This window comes from Heptranchias perlo, chromosome 30, assembly GCF_035084215.1.
Source record: "Heptranchias perlo isolate sHepPer1 chromosome 30, sHepPer1.hap1, whole genome shotgun sequence".
NCBI lineage: Eukaryota > Metazoa > Chordata > Chondrichthyes > Hexanchiformes > Hexanchidae > Heptranchias > Heptranchias perlo.
In genome coordinates this window covers 15,193,059-15,213,336 of record NC_090354.1, presented here as the reverse complement: position 1 = coordinate 15,213,336, position 20,278 = coordinate 15,193,059, and the positions used below count along the sequence as shown (strand labels likewise).

The following is a 20,278-nucleotide window of genomic DNA, read 5'->3' as shown; positions in this document are numbered from 1 at the left end:
GAATATCATATTACTCCTTATTGTAATATTTTTTGATCATTAAAAAAAATTCAAAAAATGTTTGTTTTTACTTTTAATTTCTGTCTCTTCAATTAAATTCAATTATTTGCGTGGCATTTTATTTTTTAAAAAGTTAAATTTTTACTTAGACTGACCTACAGAATAGTTGACTTTAAATGAATGATTTCTATTTGCCTGCTTGTGGGCGTGACTACTCTTCCTGACAGATTTTGTGGGCGTGACTTCCATTCTCACAGACATTTCCCATGCAAATCAACCCACGCTGTTCAGAGGCTGGGTTGATGGCGCGTATTTTTTTTAAACTTACAAATCACGCAAGTCTACGCCACGGATCCGCAGTAAGTAAAATTTGTACCTTTAATCCACAGGAGCTGCTGCGAGCGTTGCCATGCCTCTCTGAGCAAGTTCTAGCTCAATGTTTTATGTGCAGAATACCAAATGGCACATTTGGAGTTTTCAAACTCTCTAATACAAGTGTTCTGTTCTAAAAGCTGGTTTACCTATGTTAAGGAGTTTACAGTAGACATTCTAAACGCTCTTACCTGTTCTGAAGAGACTTTTACCTTCAGTGGCCATAGTTGAGAATGTCTGACATTTGCAAATGTTACATCATTCTGCTTAGAGTAGTTAAAACCAATATAGAATGGAACAGTTTTGCTGATAAAGTATTTGAAAAATGGCCCATAGAAACTGATGTGAATGAACTTGGCTAAAATGTGCCCCCTATGGTGACTTCTGTTATTACAAGTGTTTACTGCAATTGAATTTTGACACCATTTCGATGGGTTTGGAATTCAACTTTGACCCTTCCTAATGCAGTTTCAATTCAGTGACTGTAAACAATGCTGCATGTTGGGGACTGGGCCTGTGTTTGGAAAATGATATTTAACTGAGAAAAGTGTAGTGTTATACAGTTGGGAAGGTCAAATGATAAACATACATATGTCCCACAGGGAAAAGAATTAAAGCCAGTGGTGAATGAAAGAGATTTGGGTATTTTAGTGCATTCATTTTTAAAGGATCATGAGCAATGCCATGAAGCTGTAGCTAAAGCGAACAGGGTCGTGGGGTATATTCACAGGACAATTCACTATAAAACAAAGCATGCCGTTCTGACCTTATACAAGACCTTGGTTTGGCCTCAGTTAGAATACTGTGTCCATTTTTGGTCTCCTCACGTGGTGGGGGATATTGAGGCTGTGGAAAAGGTGCAGAGGAGAGCCTCACGTTTAATTCCCAGTTTAAAACACCTTTGTTACTCAGATAGATTCTGCACTGGGTCTTTATACTTTAGAGAAACGTAGATTTAGGGATGATTGAGGATTATAAAATAAAGAAGGGACTAGATTGTGTTTATGGAGACCAATTATTTCAACTGAATAGGTTAGGAAGGACCAGAGGTTGTGCTTACAAATTATGTAAGAGCAGAACTACGTGTTTCTTCTTTTCCTAGAGAATAGTGGATCCGAGGAACAGGTTGCCAGCTCGTGTGGTGAATATTGATTCGCTGTATTGCTTCAAGCGAGAGCTGGACCTGTTTCTGACTGGGCAAAGATCATCTTGTGCCATATAACTAAATATGATTGGTATCCAGTAAATCAAGGTTATTGTGATCACTAGTTCTGATTGCCGAAGGGGGATGGAGAGGAATTTTCCATTTTTTCCCCTTTAATTGGCCTGGGTTTTTATCTGGCTTTTCACTTCTCCCAGGAGATTACATGGCTGTGGGCGTGTAAGGAGTCTATGTATTGTGATGCATAACGTATCACAATTGTGTGAGACAGGCTGGATGGACTAGTAGATCGTTTCCTTTTCAAATATTCATATGTGACCCAGGCTAGTAGTGATGTAAAATAGTACACGGTTGCTTTAAATCTAACAAATGTTACACCTGTATATTAAGTCTAGCGTGTGCTCATGGCATCACACTTGAAGATGTGTCACACCTTATAGCTGTGGTGCAGAAAGTTGTGACTGTCTGAAATAACCACTTATTTATTAACTTACCAAACATCTTATTCATCAAGTATGGCTGAATCAAAAAGTACCAGAAAATACTAATGAGGGTCAAATAACTAGCCAAAAAAACAAACATTCAAACCATTCAATTTTTTGTTTCAGTGCTGCCATTCACGAGCTATCAAGTTCTGTAAAATTAACCAAGCAAATTACTTAATTTCTACACGCTGTTTTTGTCCACTGTTACCCTCCTTCACTTGCGTGAGTGTATTCTGCTAAAAATAGTCTTTATAGCATCACAAACAGATTAGAAATTATACAGTTCTGAAAAAATCGTTGAATTTGCCTATTAAATTGGTCATTTAATGGTAGGAATGCCTTGATGAAGTTCCCCTGCAAAGGCTTGTCATTCTATCTTGATGTGGAGATGCCGGTGATGGACTGGGGTTGACAATTGTAAACAATTTTACAACACCAAGTTGTAGTCCAGCAATTTTATTTTAAATTCACAAGCTTTCGGAGGCTTCCTCCTTCGTCAGGTGAACGATGTGAAAATTTTCACATCGTTCACCTGACGAAGGAGGAAGCCTCCGAAAGCTTGTGAATTTAAAATAAAATTGCTGGACTACAACTTGGTGTTGTAAAATTGTTTACAATTCTATCTTGAAGCCAAGAACTTGACTTAAAAACGTAATTTGAGCCTTGTATGCTGGGGAATTCCAAATTCGGTGTCAGGGAGTTGTGGTCTTCATTCTGTGCCTATGGAAGGTGTTAGTACATCAAGATAACCGATGTCACATAACAACCAAGTAGAAAGGGACCAGGGAGTGAGCTTCCTTTGATGGTGCGCATGACAGATGCAGCATGGGAGCTGTAGTTTTCAAATTCCCGGCATGTGCTGTGACAGCCAAGCAGAAATTTTACAAGTCAGGTTTTCACGAGCTTAAGCCGTTAAATAAAAATTCTGACCTAGTGATGTTGATTGGGTTTTGTTGTGTCAGAGGGGACTGATGTTTTAAGAGGGAGTTAAAGTATATTTTATAATCATGTAAATAACCAAGAAGAATGCTAAGAATGAACATTAATAATGTGTTTGCATCTTAATCAAATATTGCAAATCCACAGGAGGTAGAGCAAAAAAATAATATTTTCTAATGTAAATAACTGAGACTAAGGTTTTAGGGAGGGCAGACCAGTTACTTGCATCTTAAGCAATTTTTGTAAAGGGGTAGGTCAATAGTATTGCGTATATAAAACCTGTGAGTCTCTCTATCTTTTAGTATCAGCAAGATATTTAATATTTTTACCATGGGTCAGTCTTTGAACATATTGCTTCAGCAAACCTATGGTATTGAACAGGGTAAATAATTTGACATCCATGACAATATATGCATACTTGTATACACTTACCTTGTTTAGTGCAGTTGTGTTCTCATGTACTGCAATTTTGCATACAAGATCCACAGGGGTGTGAAAACGCTGGTTTCTGAGTAGATCTGAGTGCTAACAAAGCATATCATCATAAATCACTTGAATTAGTTATGAAGTAGAGTTGGTGGCAATTCTAAGGATGTGAGGTCGCAAAATCATAGCTTCAAATCAGGATTTCTGTCAGCGCATTTTGAACACAGTTGTTTCTGTTATCAGTAAAAATAAAAACAACTTTCTGCATTGATCATTTTGTCTACCTTTGTTGCTGATACCTTTTGAAATTTTATGGAGACAGGGTCCGTGGGCGTACGTCAGTATTTGCGGAGGGTCCTCAACACACACAAGTTTGAAAACCACTGTGCTGTTGTGTGTGATAAAATCATAGAATGATACAGCAGGGAAGGAGGAAAGAGCTATCCGATTTGTCCAATTCTCCTGCTTTTTCCCCTTCAAGTATTTATCCAATTCCCTTTTGAAAGTTATTATTGAATCTGCTTGCACCATCCTTTCAGGCAGTGCATTCCAGATCATAACAACTCACTGCGTAAAAAAAATTCCTTGTCTTCCCATTCCTGGTTCTTTTGCCAATTACCTTAAATCTGTGTCCTTTGGTCACTGACCTTTCTGCCACTGGAAATCGTGTCTCCTTATTTACTTGTTCAAAACCCTTCATGGTTTTGAACACCTCTATTAAATCTCACCATAACCTTCTCTGCTCTGAGGAGAACAATCCCAGCTTCTCAAGTCTCTCCACGTAACTGAAGTCCCGCATCCCTGGCACCATTATGGTAAATCTCCTCTGCACCCTCTCGAAGGCCTTGACATCCTGTGTGGTGCCCAGAATTGGACACAATTATCCAGTTGGGACTAACCAGTAATCTATAAAGGTTTAGCATGACGTCCTTGTTTTTGTACTCTCTGCCTCTATTTATAAAGCCAAGGATCCCGTATGCTTTTTTTTAACAGCCTTCTCAACTTGTCCTGCCACCTTCAAAGATTTGTGTCTGTACACCCCCAGGTGTCTCTGTTCTCTGTTCTTGAACCCGCTTTAAAATTGTACCATTTAGTTTATATTGCCCCTCCTCATTCTTCCTACCAAAATGCATCACTTCACATGTCTCTGCATTAAATTTCATCTGCCATGTGTCTGCCCATTTCACCAGTCTGTCTATATTCTCCTGAAGTCTGTTACTATCCTCCTCGCTGTTTAATACATTTCTGAGTTTCGTGTCATCTGCAAACTTTGAAAATGTGCCCTGTATATCCAAGTCTAGGTCATTAATATATATCAAAAAGAGCAGTGGTATTAATAACGACTCCTGTGGAATACCACTGTATGCTTCCGCCCGGTCTGAAAAACAACCGTTCACCAGCACTCCTGGCATTCTGTCTCTTAGCCAATTTTGTTTCCTTGTTGCCACTGCTACTTTAATCCCATGGGCTTCAATTTTGCTAACAAGTCTATAATGTGGTACTTTGTCAAGCACCTTTTGAAAGTCCATATACACAACATCAACTGCACTACCTTCATCAACCCTCTCTGTTACTTCATGCATTACTTCGCGATGTGCAGATTTATGTTAGTGAGGGAACACATGGTTATATCAGTGATTGAGTGCCAATGTTGCACCTTGTATAAAAATCATTTTTTAAATGTATGAAGGTGAGAATTTTTTCTGTGATCAAAGGGTTCAAATAACTCTCCTAACCATTACTCTATCCATTAAATGTTAGGCAAGAACTGATCTGGTAAATGTTGCTAATGAAGAAACATTCACATGCATTCTGCATTATTCGTTTTCTGCATAACTGCTCACTGGACCTTTTTGGATTTAAATCTTATTTGTTAATTAAGTTTCTGGCTGACAGTTTGATGGAACTTGGAAAACAGGAGATTGTAACCCTGCAATTGACTGCAAACCATCACTGTGGGGATTAATGCAAAGCCTGACACCATTTTCTGAATTGCAGTTTAACTTGAGCTCAATACATTTTTGGTTTCTTCAGGTTGTAAACCAGACTTTGAATCTGCAGGACACAACTCACGAAATGAACTACAGTCCTGAGGAAATGCAATCCTAAATGTCCACCTGTGTATGTATGTTAAGACATTTCATTTCTGGGGGGAGTCCATATCCTACCTGGAATGTTTTATTTTCCCAAATTATAGACATACGGGAAGTGCTTGAACAATGTGAGGGACTGAAACCTGTCTTTATCAATGTGAGGATTCCACTGCTTCTTGAGACCTAAATAATGAAAGATTAGTCCTTAATTCTGACTAGTTTCTTTCCATTTAGCTATATGGTAAGTGAGCTGGAAGACTGGTTTACAAAAAATTTGGTTTCCTCAGTTGTAAATCTGAGCCAAACCTTTGAATAGTCTTGTTTGAAAGGATGCGAATTGCAACTGACTGAACATCTTCAGAAACCAACTGACGTAGCTGATAAATGTTCATAAAGTCCTGATTTAGCTTTGAATTGAAAAGATCAGTACGCCAATAGCCAGAGATAATGATGGATTAAATACCCGGCATTTCTCTTTTAAGACAGATCTTTGCTGTTTATTCCCCTTTTTAGCCCTTACTCTTTAGCATGATTGTGTTATAACTCATGCTTTTTTTTGGATGTTGTCCATTTTGTGCTGACATTTATTCTAAGTGCAAATTATGTGCTGTGGTGCAAAAATCAAATCTATTCATAAACTCAGTGCGCTGTGTTGTGCCTCTGAAACAAGGTGTATTGCCTTGTGTTGCAGAAATGACATCCCACAGTGCTTAAAAGCTGCCATTTCCTTCTGATAGATATCAATAAATGAAAGATAAAAATTATGCAAAGAATAAAACAGCACCAAGGTTGTCGAGAAGTTGTGAGGTTAGCACTGTGTGAGTATATTTTTTTAACAAAACTAACAGTTCTACCTGTGCAGCTCACTGTAGTTTGGAGAATATATTATTTTATAGAGACAGAAGTATTGTATAACGTAACTTGCATGCATTATTCTCCTGCCAAAGGGGACTTTTGTGTGTTAGCAGATATGGTTAATGGTTTCCTCTCAGATGCTGTCACCCTCCTGTTCAAATCACCCCCCTCCTCAAAAAAACCCACCATTGACCCCTCTGTCCATGCAAACTATCGCCCCATCTCCAACCTCCCTTTTCTCTCAAGCCTTTGAATGTGTTGTCGACATCCAAAACCGTGCCCATCTTTCCCGTAACTCCATGTTTGAACTCCTCTAATCAGGTTTCTGCCCCTGCCACAGCACTGAAACAGCCCTTATCAAAGTCACAAATGGCATCCTATGTGACTGTGATGATGGTAAACTATCCCTCCTCATCCTTCTCGACCTGTCTGCAGCCTTTGACACAGTTGACCACACCATCTTCTTCCAACGCCTCTCCTCCCTCATCCAGCTGGGTGGGACTTCCCTTGCCTGGTTCCATTCCTATCCATCCAGTCATAGCCAGAGAATCATCTGCAATGGCTTCTCTTCCTATTCCCGCACCATTGCCTCTGGAGTCCCCCAAGGATTTATCCTTGGCCCCCTCCTATTTCTCATCTGCATGCTGCCTCTCAGCGACATCATCCGAAAACACGACATCAGGTTCCACATGTACGCTTGATGAACTGGATTCTTTTTTCCCCTCAGTCTGGTTCAGCAAACACTGAGTCGAATACACCTTTAAAGTTCAGCACAACTTTAATAGCAGAACTTAGTCTGTAGCTTCGATTCAGACTCCTGAGGGAGTCCGGTCGATTCTAACAGAGTAAGAAGACAAAGACACATACAGAAATTCATACCTTTATACAGATCAATAGGGGTTGGAACATCTTTAACACAAGGGTCAACACCAATCATAAGCTGGGCATAGGTTGGCCATGCGAGGTTACATGATTGCCGGCCAATCACAGATATTCCATGTGCTGATCATGCTGCAATTAGACATCAAAGGGGATACCTCCTTATCTTCCAACTTGGAATGTCCTTTTGGTCTTGCTGAGCTGTTACCAATATTGATTAGCTCGCTGCATGGAGACACTCAGACCAGACCCTGAAACACATCAAAGACTCCTACATTGATAAGACAATGCAGGCCTGCTGACTACGCAAACATATGGCCTAGAAGTGGGGGGGCCCTCTACCAACCTCAGCTACCAACTAATTAACCCTTGCCTAACCACATTGCTACTTCTGCTATTTTGCCACGTAGACACTTTACTATTTTACTGGACACTGACCACACAGGGATTCTCATTTCCCCCTTTTATCATTTCATGATAACCAACCCTTGCTCACTCATCAGTTCTGCCTGAGCAGAGTCTCATACTCGAATTTGTTCCATTGCTACCTTACAGCAGATTTTGACGCAAGCAACGATCAGGCTAAAAGTAAGTATTGCTACAATTAGAATAACTAATCCGTGCATCAAATACGATCCCCATGAGCCACTGAGAAGCCATTCTAACCAACCTTCTCCTGAGGTTTGGTGTAATTTTGTTACAGCTTTCTGTATATGCTCAGCCAGATTAGTTATATTTTCCGAGTTATCTGGTATGTAGGTGCAGCATTCTGATCCAATCAGTGCACATGTTCCCCCTTTTGCGGCTAACAGGTAGTCTAGAGCCATGCGATTCTGCAAGGTCGCTGTCCGAATGGCTATCATTTCTGCATTAATATCCTTCAGTGTTACTGTGGTGTCATTGGCTACTTCTTCTAATACCGAAGCCATCTGCCGAATTTCCTTAATTGTCCTGGCTACCCCATACCCAGGGAACAAAATAGAGAAATATCGTTCCGTTTCTGTAATTTCCCTTTTAGGTCTATACTGGTGATGATCCGCTAGGGAAGGCAAGTGATGAATATGGGGTACTACATATCCTAAATAACAGGACCCGATCCAGTTCTGAGGCAACCATGGGTACGCCTTATGGCCGCATATGAAATACGTACCATTATATGCAGTTAAATTTCCCTCTTTAGCCATATATATAAGAAGCCAAAAGTCAAGGTGATTCCACAGCAACCCACTGGTTTTATTAAGCGTTGGGGCCCACTGGCCCTGGAACATGACCTGGGTAGTCAGGTTGACCATGGGCGGTAGCCAATAGTGGGTAGTGCTGCAATCACTATGTCCCATAAAAGGGCCATTATTTGGGGCATTCTTATTCCAACATACCGTCCCGTTTGGTCTAGACGTGTTGGTCAAGAGCAGGAACGGGGGCTTATGGGCTCGATTGTAATTAGGCTGATACCATCCCCTAAATTCATTAAGGCTATACCCTGCTGATGCCCACTCTATTGTTTCTGGGGTTCCTATCGCATTTCCCGAATTGTTTCGTCTTATGACCCATTCTGCAGATTCATGGGACGTAAAGGGAATCGGCTTTAAATGGATACCTCCCTTGGAATGGGTAGGGATGTAGGAACACACCCAACAGCTAGAGATACCCTGCCGTTTGGCATACACATAACTCATGTACAGGAAGGTGTTAACGTGCAGTTCGCGCTTTTGGAGTTGGAGATCTCTCTTACGTCTCTGTGGCAGAGAACCCTCTAATCTTAGATAGTTAAAAATATCTATGGGGGCTAACCCATTACGCTTCCTCTCGGTTAAATCTCAGGTACCGATCGTACCTCTGTGTATCTCTCCCTTGTTGACACAGCTCAGGGGTCTTTTTCCCTTCACGTTTACAAACATAATCATATTTGCACTCAGTCCAATAACAAGGTATTCCTCCATGCGATATTCCTAACTCAATCGAGCGGTGGGGCTGCCTCAGGAGCCCAGCACATCCGTCTATCCGGGTGATGTTCCACCTTCCGAATCCGTCTGGGTCGTTATTGTTGCATCGAAGTATGTCTCCTTGGCATAGGTGGTGTATGCACTTAGGCTGGTCCCGTCGACATGTTCTCTTTTTGGTTACTCCCAGGGTCAGCAAGAGCTCAAGGCAGAAGATCCAAGGGAAGACTTTCATGGCTGTTCACGATACCTGTATAGGGAAGATTTCTTAGCAGAGAGAAGTTAGCATTTTAAATTTGAGACGCGGGACTGATAGTTTTACAGTGTTGGAGGTGAACCCAAGCACTCTTCCCCTCTACCTTCACAGCGGTAGGGGTGGTGAGTAGAACCTGATAGGGCCCTCCCAACGAGGTTCCAGTCCTTTCCTTGTCCAATTCCTGATTAACACATACGTTCCCGGTTCGATTTTAGATGGACTGGCTATAGGGGGAAGTTCGACGTAGGCAGCTCTTACCCGAGAGTGGAGGCTTCTCAATGCCTTAGTTAATGACAAAATATAGATAGTCATTTCTGTCGTCATGTGGTGAAAGTGGACAGTTTTCAGAGCGTTTTGATTCCAGGGGGTCTTGAGGGGTCTCCCGTATATAATTTCAGCAGGACTTAACCGTGCTACCCCAGCCGGAGTAGTACGTGTCTGAAATAAGGCTATAGGAAGAAGTTTAAGCCAAGTAGTACCAGTCTCTGCCTGCAGTTTAGCCAGTTTATTTTTCAAAGTCTGATTAGCTCGTTCGACCAACCCAGCGGCCTGTGGCCTGTAGGCACAGTGTAACTGTTGTTTAATGCCCATTTGGGTGCAGAATTCCTTGTTCACCTGATCCACAAAATGAGGGCCGTTATCTGAACTCAATTGATTTGGGATTCCGTACCTAGGGATGATCTCTTTCGTCAGAACTTTTACAACAGTGGAGGCTTTGTTATCTGTTGTCGGATAGGCCTCTATCCATTTACTAAATACATCAACAACAACTAGGACATATTTATAATCCTGACATCTTTCCAACTCAGTGTAGTCCATCTGGAGGGTCTCAAAGGGACCTTCCGGCAAAGGGGTCTTTCCCCATTCGCAAGGCACTCCCTTCCCAGGGTTGTGTTGTTGACAAATGAGGCAGCGACTGCTGATGCTCTGGGCTAGGGCTTGCAACCTAGGATGCCACCAAGTGGCCAGCAGCGTACCACTAGCAGCTTTGGCACCACAATGAGTTGCAAAGTGTACACATTCAATAACCCATAGTGCTAATTCATCTGACATACAAGTCTGCCCCGCAGGGGTAACCCACAATTTAGATACACAGTCATAAGTACAACCAAGTTGTTTCCACATTTGTTTATCACCGTCATGAGTGTCCTCCTGTAATTTAATGGCGTCTTGGATGGTTGGCATTGGCTTTTCAGAGGGAGACTTGCTTTTGTTTGAGATTTAGTCTGACTCATCATTCTAGGGACAACCACCCTCTGTGTCTGGGACGCTTCCTGATCAGCATATCTATTCCCTATATCTACTGGGGTCTGTCCTGTCGTGTGGGCGGAACATTTTATAACTGAGATCTGTCTTGGTAGCATAAGGGCTTGTAACAAATCTGAGACTAACTTCTGATGGGAAATCTGCGTACCTGCAGAAGTCAGAAACCCTCGGTTTTTCCATAACTGTCCAAAATCGTGAACTACCCCGAAAGCGTATCTCGAATCTGTGTACACATTAACCCTTTGGTCTTTTCCAAGGACACAAGCTCTTATCAGTGCAAACAGCTCCCTCTTCCCTGTCTACGGGAGGGACATTCCTTGCTCCAGTGGCCTAGCTGACCACAATTGAAACAGGCATCCGACCCTGTTTGTCTCCCTCCTCCCCTTCTCACTTCAAAATTACGTCTCAGGGGAACGTAGGGTGGGCCATAGTTAGGGGCGGTTGGTCTGTTAGGGTGTGTATCGTACCCATACCCTTCTCCGTCAACCCATCCTGGGACACAACACTGAGGCTCCATCTGATATCCTGTTCTGTCTGGGGTGCGTTTCGGCTCTTCCTTTTTCACCACATACTCAGTTTTAACTCTAACCTGGGCCTGACCTTCCTGGTGCTTATTATCCGTCCAGTAGTATTTCACTGCCCTATTCATCTGGCTGGAACTATTCTCTGACCAGTCCATATTATTAGTCCTAATTGCTTGAGCAACCGGAATCGGTAGGCAGTTCAGTAGCATAGCGCAATACTGTGGTGAGTCTCTTCCCTCACGGTACGCTGTGTCTCCTGACTGATTCTGGTATACTTCCGAGAATCTTTCCAAATATTCGTCTGCTCCCTCGCCCTTTTTAGGCCTGGTGTCTAAGATCTTAGTTATGTCAATTGGTTTTTGTAGAATAGCACTAAGGGCACCCAAAAGACGCTCCTGCCGCTCAACATCATTGTTTGGTATCTGTGCTACCAATGCGGCATGAGTCCGGACATTCAAATGGTCCAGGAGTTTGGTATGTTCAGCATGGGTTAAAACTTGCTGTATTAGCGACCATAAGTCCCTTGATTCTGCATTATAGACGGAAACGGTAGTCTTAAGGAATTCTATAAATGCGGTAGGTGACTTTCTCCTATCCGGCACCCCGGTTAGAATGGCCATTATCTCGTTGGGTTTCCATGGACAGTACACATCTATCGTTCGGGAGTTGCCGGCTACTCCGGCGTTGGCTGGGTTTGGGTCAAAAGCGGGGTTAGGCATCGGCCTCATTGGTAACTGACGAGGGGTCGGCTCATACCTAGCTAGTGTCTCAGTAGTACGTTCTAAGTTTAGTGATGGCAAGTCGTCTCCTGACTCTTCAGTGTCTGCGTCTCTAAGTCCCTGACTGTCCAGTCTCTGATCCCTCCACTGTCCTAAACTAAATGGGCTGGCTGAGAGTTTAAATGTTGGAGCCAATAATTCCCTAGTTTTACTTCTGGTACGGGAGGAGACCGGGGAGACAATTTGAGGCATTATCACAGGGGTTTGAACAGCCAGTCCCGCAGTCGCCGGGAGCGGGGGATAAATGTTACCGTACGCAGGAGGGGCATTAGGACCCTGGGGAGCTACACGGGACCTACAATTCCACTCATCCAATTCATCCTCATCCCCCTCAGCCAAGGCAAGGCCAATCATTGGATTACGTAATCCACTTTCATCAACTGCTTTAGACTCGCCCAAGGTCTTTTCAGACCTCTTTTTAGAGCGCTTTTCATGAGCACATTCTCCTTTTAGGACCTCTACGGACTTGACCACTCCTCCTTCAGTGAGTCCTATCCCTAACTTCAACGCGTTATCCTGCCAACTTGCTAATAACGAAGCTTCTTTCAGTTCTTGACAGTACTGTCTCCATAAAGCAATTAAATCTTTGGTTGCTTTACTTCCGTTATTTTTCCAAATTAATTCCTGCGCTTTTATGGCAGTATCTAGGTTTTTAGTTCCTCCCAATGGCCATTGACCATTCCACAGTTTTTTATTCAACCCGTCTGACAATTGTCTAAATTGTTTTGCCATGTCTGGATATTTTTCACACAAAGTCTGTAAGGCACTCCCTGGTTCTGCAGAGGTATCCAGGCAATTACCCATCTTATTTCCCATTTTCTTTTACTCTTAATCAACTAGTCAACACAACCGTATTCGAACAGAATTCAAGGATGGACCTGACTCCTTGTGCCTCACAATCCTAAGTGCCCTTGGTCTCTACGCCCACTTCAGGGTCCTGACCTTCGCATGGGGGATCTCCCCTCTTAACAACCGGTCTAAGGCTGCGCGTTTGAGACAGGCACTTCCTTCCTTAGTTGATCAGCACAAGCAATCAGTTCCTGTTCATACCCAATCCCCAGGGACTCGAAGTTCCTGTTTATATCCAATCACCAGGAACTCGAACCCTAACCCTCAGCGATAATTTGATCACTGACTCGAAGTTCCGGTTTATATCCAATCACCAGGAACTCGAACGTCGACTCTCAGTGACAATTTGATCACTGACCTACCACTTACAAGTTACTCCCTCAGTACATGTACTGACCCTCAGTGATATCCGACCACTGACCTCTTCCTGCTATTTCTGTGTATTCGCCAGACTGACCTGAATCTTGTAAGGACGCCACACAAGTGTTAGCGATTGGACGATTCGTCGTCAGACTTAACAGATTTAGGAAAGCCGATATAGTAAAGAAGGTTTTACTCACATCGGGCGCGCTCTCTCCTTCCTCCGCTGTCCAAGACAATCTGCCTCTTACTCCGCGAACTCTCGGTGAACGACCGTTGAAATCCCCGTATGGGCCACCAAATGATGAACTGGATTATTTTTTCCCCTCTGTCTGGTTCAGCAAACACTGAGTCGAATACACCTTTAAAGTTCAACACAACTTTAATAGCAGGACTTAGTCTGTAGCTTCGATTCAGACTCCTGAGGGAGTCCGGTCGATTCTAACAGAGTAAGAAGACAAAGACACATACAGAAATTCATACCTTTATACAGATCAATAGAGGTTGGAACATCTTTAACACAAGTGTCAACACCAATCATAAGCTGGGCATAGGTTGGCCATGTGAGGTTACATGATTGCCGGCCAATCACAGATATTCCATGTGCTGATCATGCTGCAATTAGACATCAAAGGGGATACCTCCTTATCTTCCAACTTGGAATGTCCTTTTGGTCTTGCTAAGCTGTTACCAATATTGATTAGCTCGCTGCATGGAGACACTCAGACCAGACCCTGAAACACATCAAAGACTCCTACATTGATAAGACAATGCAGGCCTGCTGACTACGCAAACATATGGCCTAGAAGTGGGGGGGCCCTCTACCAACCTCAGCTACCAACTAATTAACCCTTGCCTAACCACATTGCTACTTCTGCTATTTTGCCACGTAGGCACTTTACTATTTTACTGGACACTGACCACACAGGGATTCTCACGCTGACGACACCCAGCTCTACCTCACCACTACATCTCTTAAACCCTCCACTGCTTCTAATTTGTCACACTGCTTGTCCGACATCCACTATTGGATGAGTAGAAATTTCCTCCGACTAAATATTGGGAAGTCCTAATCCAATGTCTTCGGTCCCTGCCACAATCTCCGTTTCCTAGCCATCGACTCCATCCCTCTCCCTTGCCACTGTTTGAGGCTGAACCAGACCGTTCGCAACTTTAGCGTCCTGTTTGTCCCGGAAATGAGCTTCCGACCACATATACGATCCATCACCAAAACTGCCTCCTTCCACCTCTGTAACATCGTCTGTCTCTGCCCCTGCCTCAGTTCATCTGCTGCTGAAACCATTATCCATGCCTTTGCTACCTCTAGACTTGACAATTCAAATGATCTCCTGGCCAGCCTCCCACCTTCCACCCTCTGTAAACTTGAACTCATCCAAAACCCTGCTGCCCAAATCCTAACTCACATCAATCACTGCTGTGCACGCTGACCTACATTGGCTCCTGGTCCGGCAACGCCTCAGTTTTAAAATTCTCATCCTTGTTTTCAAAACCCTCCATGGCCTCACCCCTTCCTATCTCTGTAATCTCCTCCAGCCCTATAACACTCCGAGATCTTTGCACTCCTCCAATTCTGGCCTCTTGCGCATCCCTGATTTTCATCGCTCCACCATTGACGGCTGTGCCTTCAGCTGCCCATGCTCGAAGCTCTTGAATTCCTTCCTTAAACCTCTTCACCTCTCTACCTCTTTCTCCTCCTTTCTGACGCTCCTTAAAACCAATCCCTTTCCTTGTCCCACTATCTCCTTATATGGCTCGGTGTCAAATTTTGTTTGATAACGCTCCTGTGAAGTGCCTTGGGACATTTTTGAGGGCGCTATATAAATGCAAATTTTTATTTACGGTCCTGAGATACTTATTGTAAAAAATACCTTTTTGGGTCAATTTGAGTCTAATGTCTGTTGGTACATCTGGAAATCAGTTAGTGGGTGTTTGTTTCTGACTGATTTTGACAACTTTTGTAAATCCCTGGGTCCTCCCCAAGGTCAGAAAAACCGGCAGGAAAAGCCCATGAGTAGATCTCTCATGGCAAGGCTGACTAACCACTGGAAACAATGAGCAACAAGGTGGCAGGAACTCTGGATTATCACTGCATGTATGAAGGGGGAAGTTGGAAGAATATTTTAACGCAGGATTATTAGAACATGGAATGGCTTACCACAAGTGGCTATTGAGGGAGAGGTCATAACACAGATTATCAGACAGGGAAATGGGATGAGATGGATCCATTGAAGAATTAGCAGTGGCTCAGACACAATGGGCTGAATGGCCTCCTGTCCTTTAAATTTTGATTGTGGATCTTGAGCTTTATAATTTTACAGAAAAACAGTTTACTTGACTTTAAAAAAAAATGCTACAGATGTACAGATGTTGAGAACTGAGCAGAAATACTTCAATCCCCAGAGGTTATAATTGGCATTATATAGTTCTTCTACCATTCTGTTTTTTTACATTCTGTACAAGTTCTTAAAACCTTTTGGCTTTTAGAAGTTCATCCAGTGGAGAATTCGCAATGAAATGACGTTGTGGGCATTAGTTTTTTTTTACTTTAAGCATCATTTTATAAATGTGTTGTCTCCTTTTAGATATCAGTTGGTGGGTAACAATTCTTTTGAAAGAAGTACAACATTCCTCAGTTTAATTTCAAAATTAATTGGACATAAGTAACAGTTGGATGATGTGGATTAGCACAGTGTGCCATGCTAATTTTTACAGCCAGCTTGGAGGAGGGGAAATCATCCGTTCCTAAATTTAACTCTTTGGCACCATTTTAACTGTAAAAATTTTCACACTGAATGTGAATGATGGACAAATAATCAATACGAGACACTCTGGTAGATTTTTATGCAGCTGTAGCCCCAAACAAATATTTTCTTAATTTGGAGAATTAAGTGAGCCAGATTGGAAATGTAAAGTGTGCAAAATTTGGATTGTTTCTGTGTCTTGCTGCTGGGGTGTGCTCCACATTCTTCCTCCTTCTAATAGTCCAGTTAAGATTGGATATTTGACTTGTGGGTAATAATAGAAGAAACCCACATTCCCATCATTCCACAGTCTATGGCACATCAGTGGTTTGAGCTAACACTAAGCTCTTTTGTGAACTGTCAAACCAAATGGCCATGTCGAACACAGCGTTGGCAAGTCTACTGAATTGCATCTGGGGATGTACACTTGGCTTGTTCAGATAGCAATCATTTTACTACAGACGAAACTTTTAGAAGAATAACGAAGAAAAAAAAAACCCTGAGTTCAAGTGCTCACTGCAGGGCTGCTTTCAAGTATTCATTTTGCTTTCTTACTGGTAAAAGCAGTGATATGAACCAGTGTGTGGCCTCTTCATTAGATCTCTCCCACACCCAAAAAGCAATGTGGCACCGAGTCACTTTAATGAGGATATCACTGAGGAAAAAGTTGAACTCAAAATATTTCACTTTTTGTAAAATATGATTGTTTTCTCAGATGTACTAAATCTGCAAGGAGAATTATCTAGCAACTGTATTAAAGGCTAGAGAATATTCAAAGGGAGGACGGAAAGTTTGATTTTCTATTTTGAAATATTCTCTTTGGCATATAAAGGAACTTTGTATAAATTTCAAAGAAACCTTTTGAAACCGTGTCAAGTTCCTCCAGCAGGCTGGCAGCTAACCGATTCTTAGATTGTGAAATTTAATCCATGAAATTTTTTATATGAAGCTGTCCTCTGGAACAGGTGCAGTGCAAGCCTGCTTCCTTCAGATAAGTGAAGGTTTAAACCTGATTTTTACATAATCTATTTTCAAGCTGCCGTGCCAATCTGTGATCCTCTATAATAATAAACAGCATCACTTTAATCCTTTAGCCTTGAACCTGGTAGTGGAGTTTCTAGTTGTGTTAAATTTCCTAAAAGTACAAGTGAATTGCTTTGTTCTATAGGGTGTCACGTTTCAGGATTAGTTCGATCGTTTTTCCACATAGATTTTTGGGGGAGAAGTTATCTTTTAAATGTATTTTAAATAAAGTGTATTTACACAAGCTGAGGAAAAGAATGGTGCCTAGATTACAGGTGGTTAGTATGCTAATGAAAGATGTTTCCCCAAAGACTGTAAGCAATAAGCAATTCATTAGCTTGTCTCAGTAATAGATAAACACCTCACACCCATCATGTCGGGAAGTCTCTGGTCCCCGGCACTTGGCAAATCTGTCTGATTTGCCTTCCCTTTTGGCTAAGAACAGAGGGAAAAGAAAATGCAGAGACACAGGCAGTTAAGTCCATCAAAAGCTGTGAAGGCAATCGGGTTTTTCAAAACAGAAAGCTGCTAGGAGAAGCTTTCGCCAGGCTGAGAAGGAGAATGCAGAAGTGTCATTAGGATTTGTTTTACGTCAAGTAAGATCACCCACTGATGTGGAGAAGCGGAGCATGTTTGTTACTTTATATTACGCAAAGATAAGTTGTACCGTTTAAACTAAGTGAATTTGATCAAATAATTGCGATTTTATAACCACATGTGATGCAATAAACAAATGGTTATATAGAATCATAGAATGGTTACAGCACAGAAGGAGGCCATTTGGCCGTCGAGCCCGTGGCAGCTCTCTGCAAGAGCAATCCAGTTAGTCCCACTCCCCCGCCCTTTCCACGTAGCCCTGCAGATTTTTTCCCTCGAAGTACTTATCCAATTCCCTTTTGAAAGCCACGATTCAATCTGCCTCCACCACCCTTTCAGGCAATTCATTCCAGATCATAACCACTCGCTGCGTAAAAAGGTTTTTCCTCATGTTGCCTTTGGTTGTTTTGCCAATCACCTTAAAATATTTTGGGTTACCTGTTCCATTAAAGCAGCTATACCACCATATTCTGTGGTAATTTCAGATATATCAATGCTATTGGCTTCCATTTGTCGTGACTGCAAATCTGCAGGAAAATTCAAGAGTTTCATGTACAGATTTAAATTATTACGCAGTGAGATTTTCTAGCATGTTAAAATACTACACGGCATTTTGTTTTTAAAGTAGTCTTGGGATGGATGGTCACAGCATTGGTAAGTCTGGTTCCCTTAAACTCTACCCAAACAGATGGCTAATAGCTTAAAAGTCATGATTGAAGCTAATTACAAGTACCATTGCTCTTTAGCTGATTGATATGTTAAGTTTTGAAAAGAATCCTTATCTTTTTATATTAAAACAACTGAGCAAAAAAAAATCAATAATTACATTGGGAATTTATAATTTCTTGGTATCCCTGTTTGTATTTATCTTTTGAGTCATATTTCCTGTTAAAGAGGGTGATCCCTGTAAATTTGGGCATGTCAAACAAAGTGAGACCGTAGACCCTCAGAAGCAACTTTACATTAATAACACTGGTAGGTCTTCCACGATTAAGGCCAATGACCGACAAAAACAGTCTTGGTGCAATGAGTAATTTTTTTCTTCTTTTGACTTCCAAAGTTCCTAAAGGACTAAATCTGAATAATTTTTATGTATCTTATCGTTAAGTATAATTAACAATTGAATTTCATGTGAACCACATGATTCAAAATATTGTGATGCTGTTCTTCATGGACCTTTGTTACTTAGCATTGCCAACTTTGGTTGGAGGCATTCGTGGAGGTTTGATCATGTGACATTCTGACCATGTGATGTCTGATCACGTGACATCGGATCACCTGTTACTGCATTTACCTTATAAAGGTTGGGTCTCCTGTCGTTGAGTTTCTTTGCGTCTTGTGTTGTGTGAGAAGCTCCAAGAACTAGGAGGCTACCCATGAGCAAGCGAAGGAAACTGAGGCTAGGGAAAAGGGGAAACCAAATATGAGGGAGAAATTTGCAGAAGGGAAACCAGAGGTGGGAGGAACTTTGATTCCACCAGTAATTAATAGTAACTCACTGAAATTGTGCTGATAACTAAACGTATTACTGGTAACATTCAGATTCCCCATATAACCAATACAATATCTCACTGATCATCAATGTGTAGCTGGTAGTAATAGGTGTAATGCCTCAATATCTTACCTGTAACTCGTCGTAATCATATAACCCACTGATATTCACCCTGTAACTATAGCCAGAATCCCCCTGCACTTCACAAGGTGTGGTCAGGCTCCCCAGTCGATGCCACTTTTAACAGAACTGATCTCTCTCCCATTCTTGAATTTTGGTTTGGACTCGGGTTCTGTGTGAAGTTGACAACGCTGAACTGGGAGCCTCAGTCAGAGCTGATCTGGCCATGGACTTCACACGTCAAAACCAGCCAGTACAGAAGGACCTGAACCAATCTGAAAGATCTCACAAAGGGCAGCGGGCTCGGTGTTTGGGGCAGTTCTCACAGGGCACATCATCCTGAACTCAGCTCAGTACGACATTTCTAAACCACCCCCTGGATTCAGATCATATAAAGGAGAGTTTTCATAGAATGATAGAAATTATAGCACAGGAGGAGGCCATTCAGGCCTCAGTGTCTGTGCTGGTGCTGGCACTATCTCCTGTAACCCCATTCCCCCTAGATCTTCCTCAAATATTTATCCCATTCCCTTTTAAATGATGTTCTAGTCTCTATCTCAATACCTACCTGAGGTGAACAAATGTAAGGAATCTTACAACACCAGGTTATAGTCCAACAATTTTATTTTAAAATCACAAGCTTTCGGAGATTATCCCCTTCATCAGGTGACGAAGGGGATAATCTCCGAAAGCTTGTGATTTTAAAATAAAATTGTTGGACTATAACCTGGTGTTGTAAGATTCCTTACATTTGTCCACCCCAGTCCATCACCGGCATCTCTACATCATACCTGAGGTGAAGCATCCTGTAGTCTAATAGCCCTCAGTTCAAGAATCTTTCCTTGGGGCCCGATTGTTTACACCGATTTACGCCCATTTTTATGTTTGGGCGTATTCTAATTAGATTGGCGGGGAATTTTGTCCTATCTTGATTGGGAGAATGGGAGCATTTTTGGTCTAAGTTCCGGGATGCGCCCATGCAGGAAATTCAAGGCCTCTATCTGTATTTATTGTTCTGTGTCACCCATGTAGGCCTGGTTTAGATTGATATCTCTGGTCTAGTCATTGCCACATAAGATGACTGGTGAAACCACTGATA

The 20,278-nt window shown here is 42.1% G+C and overlaps 1 protein-coding gene across 1 annotated transcript in view; it reads left to right on the top strand.

Annotated features, from left to right (window-relative positions):
- Positions 1-273: 273 nt before the first annotated feature.
- The window catches only part of mpp2b (MAGUK p55 scaffold protein 2b), a 274,695-nt gene continuing 254,690 nt past the window's right edge, over positions 274-20,278 (top strand). Inside the window, exon 1 of the mRNA XM_067968959.1 lies at positions 274-359. The gene's annotated coding sequence lies outside the window, so the exon portion shown is untranslated. The remainder of the gene's footprint in view (positions 360-20,278) is intronic.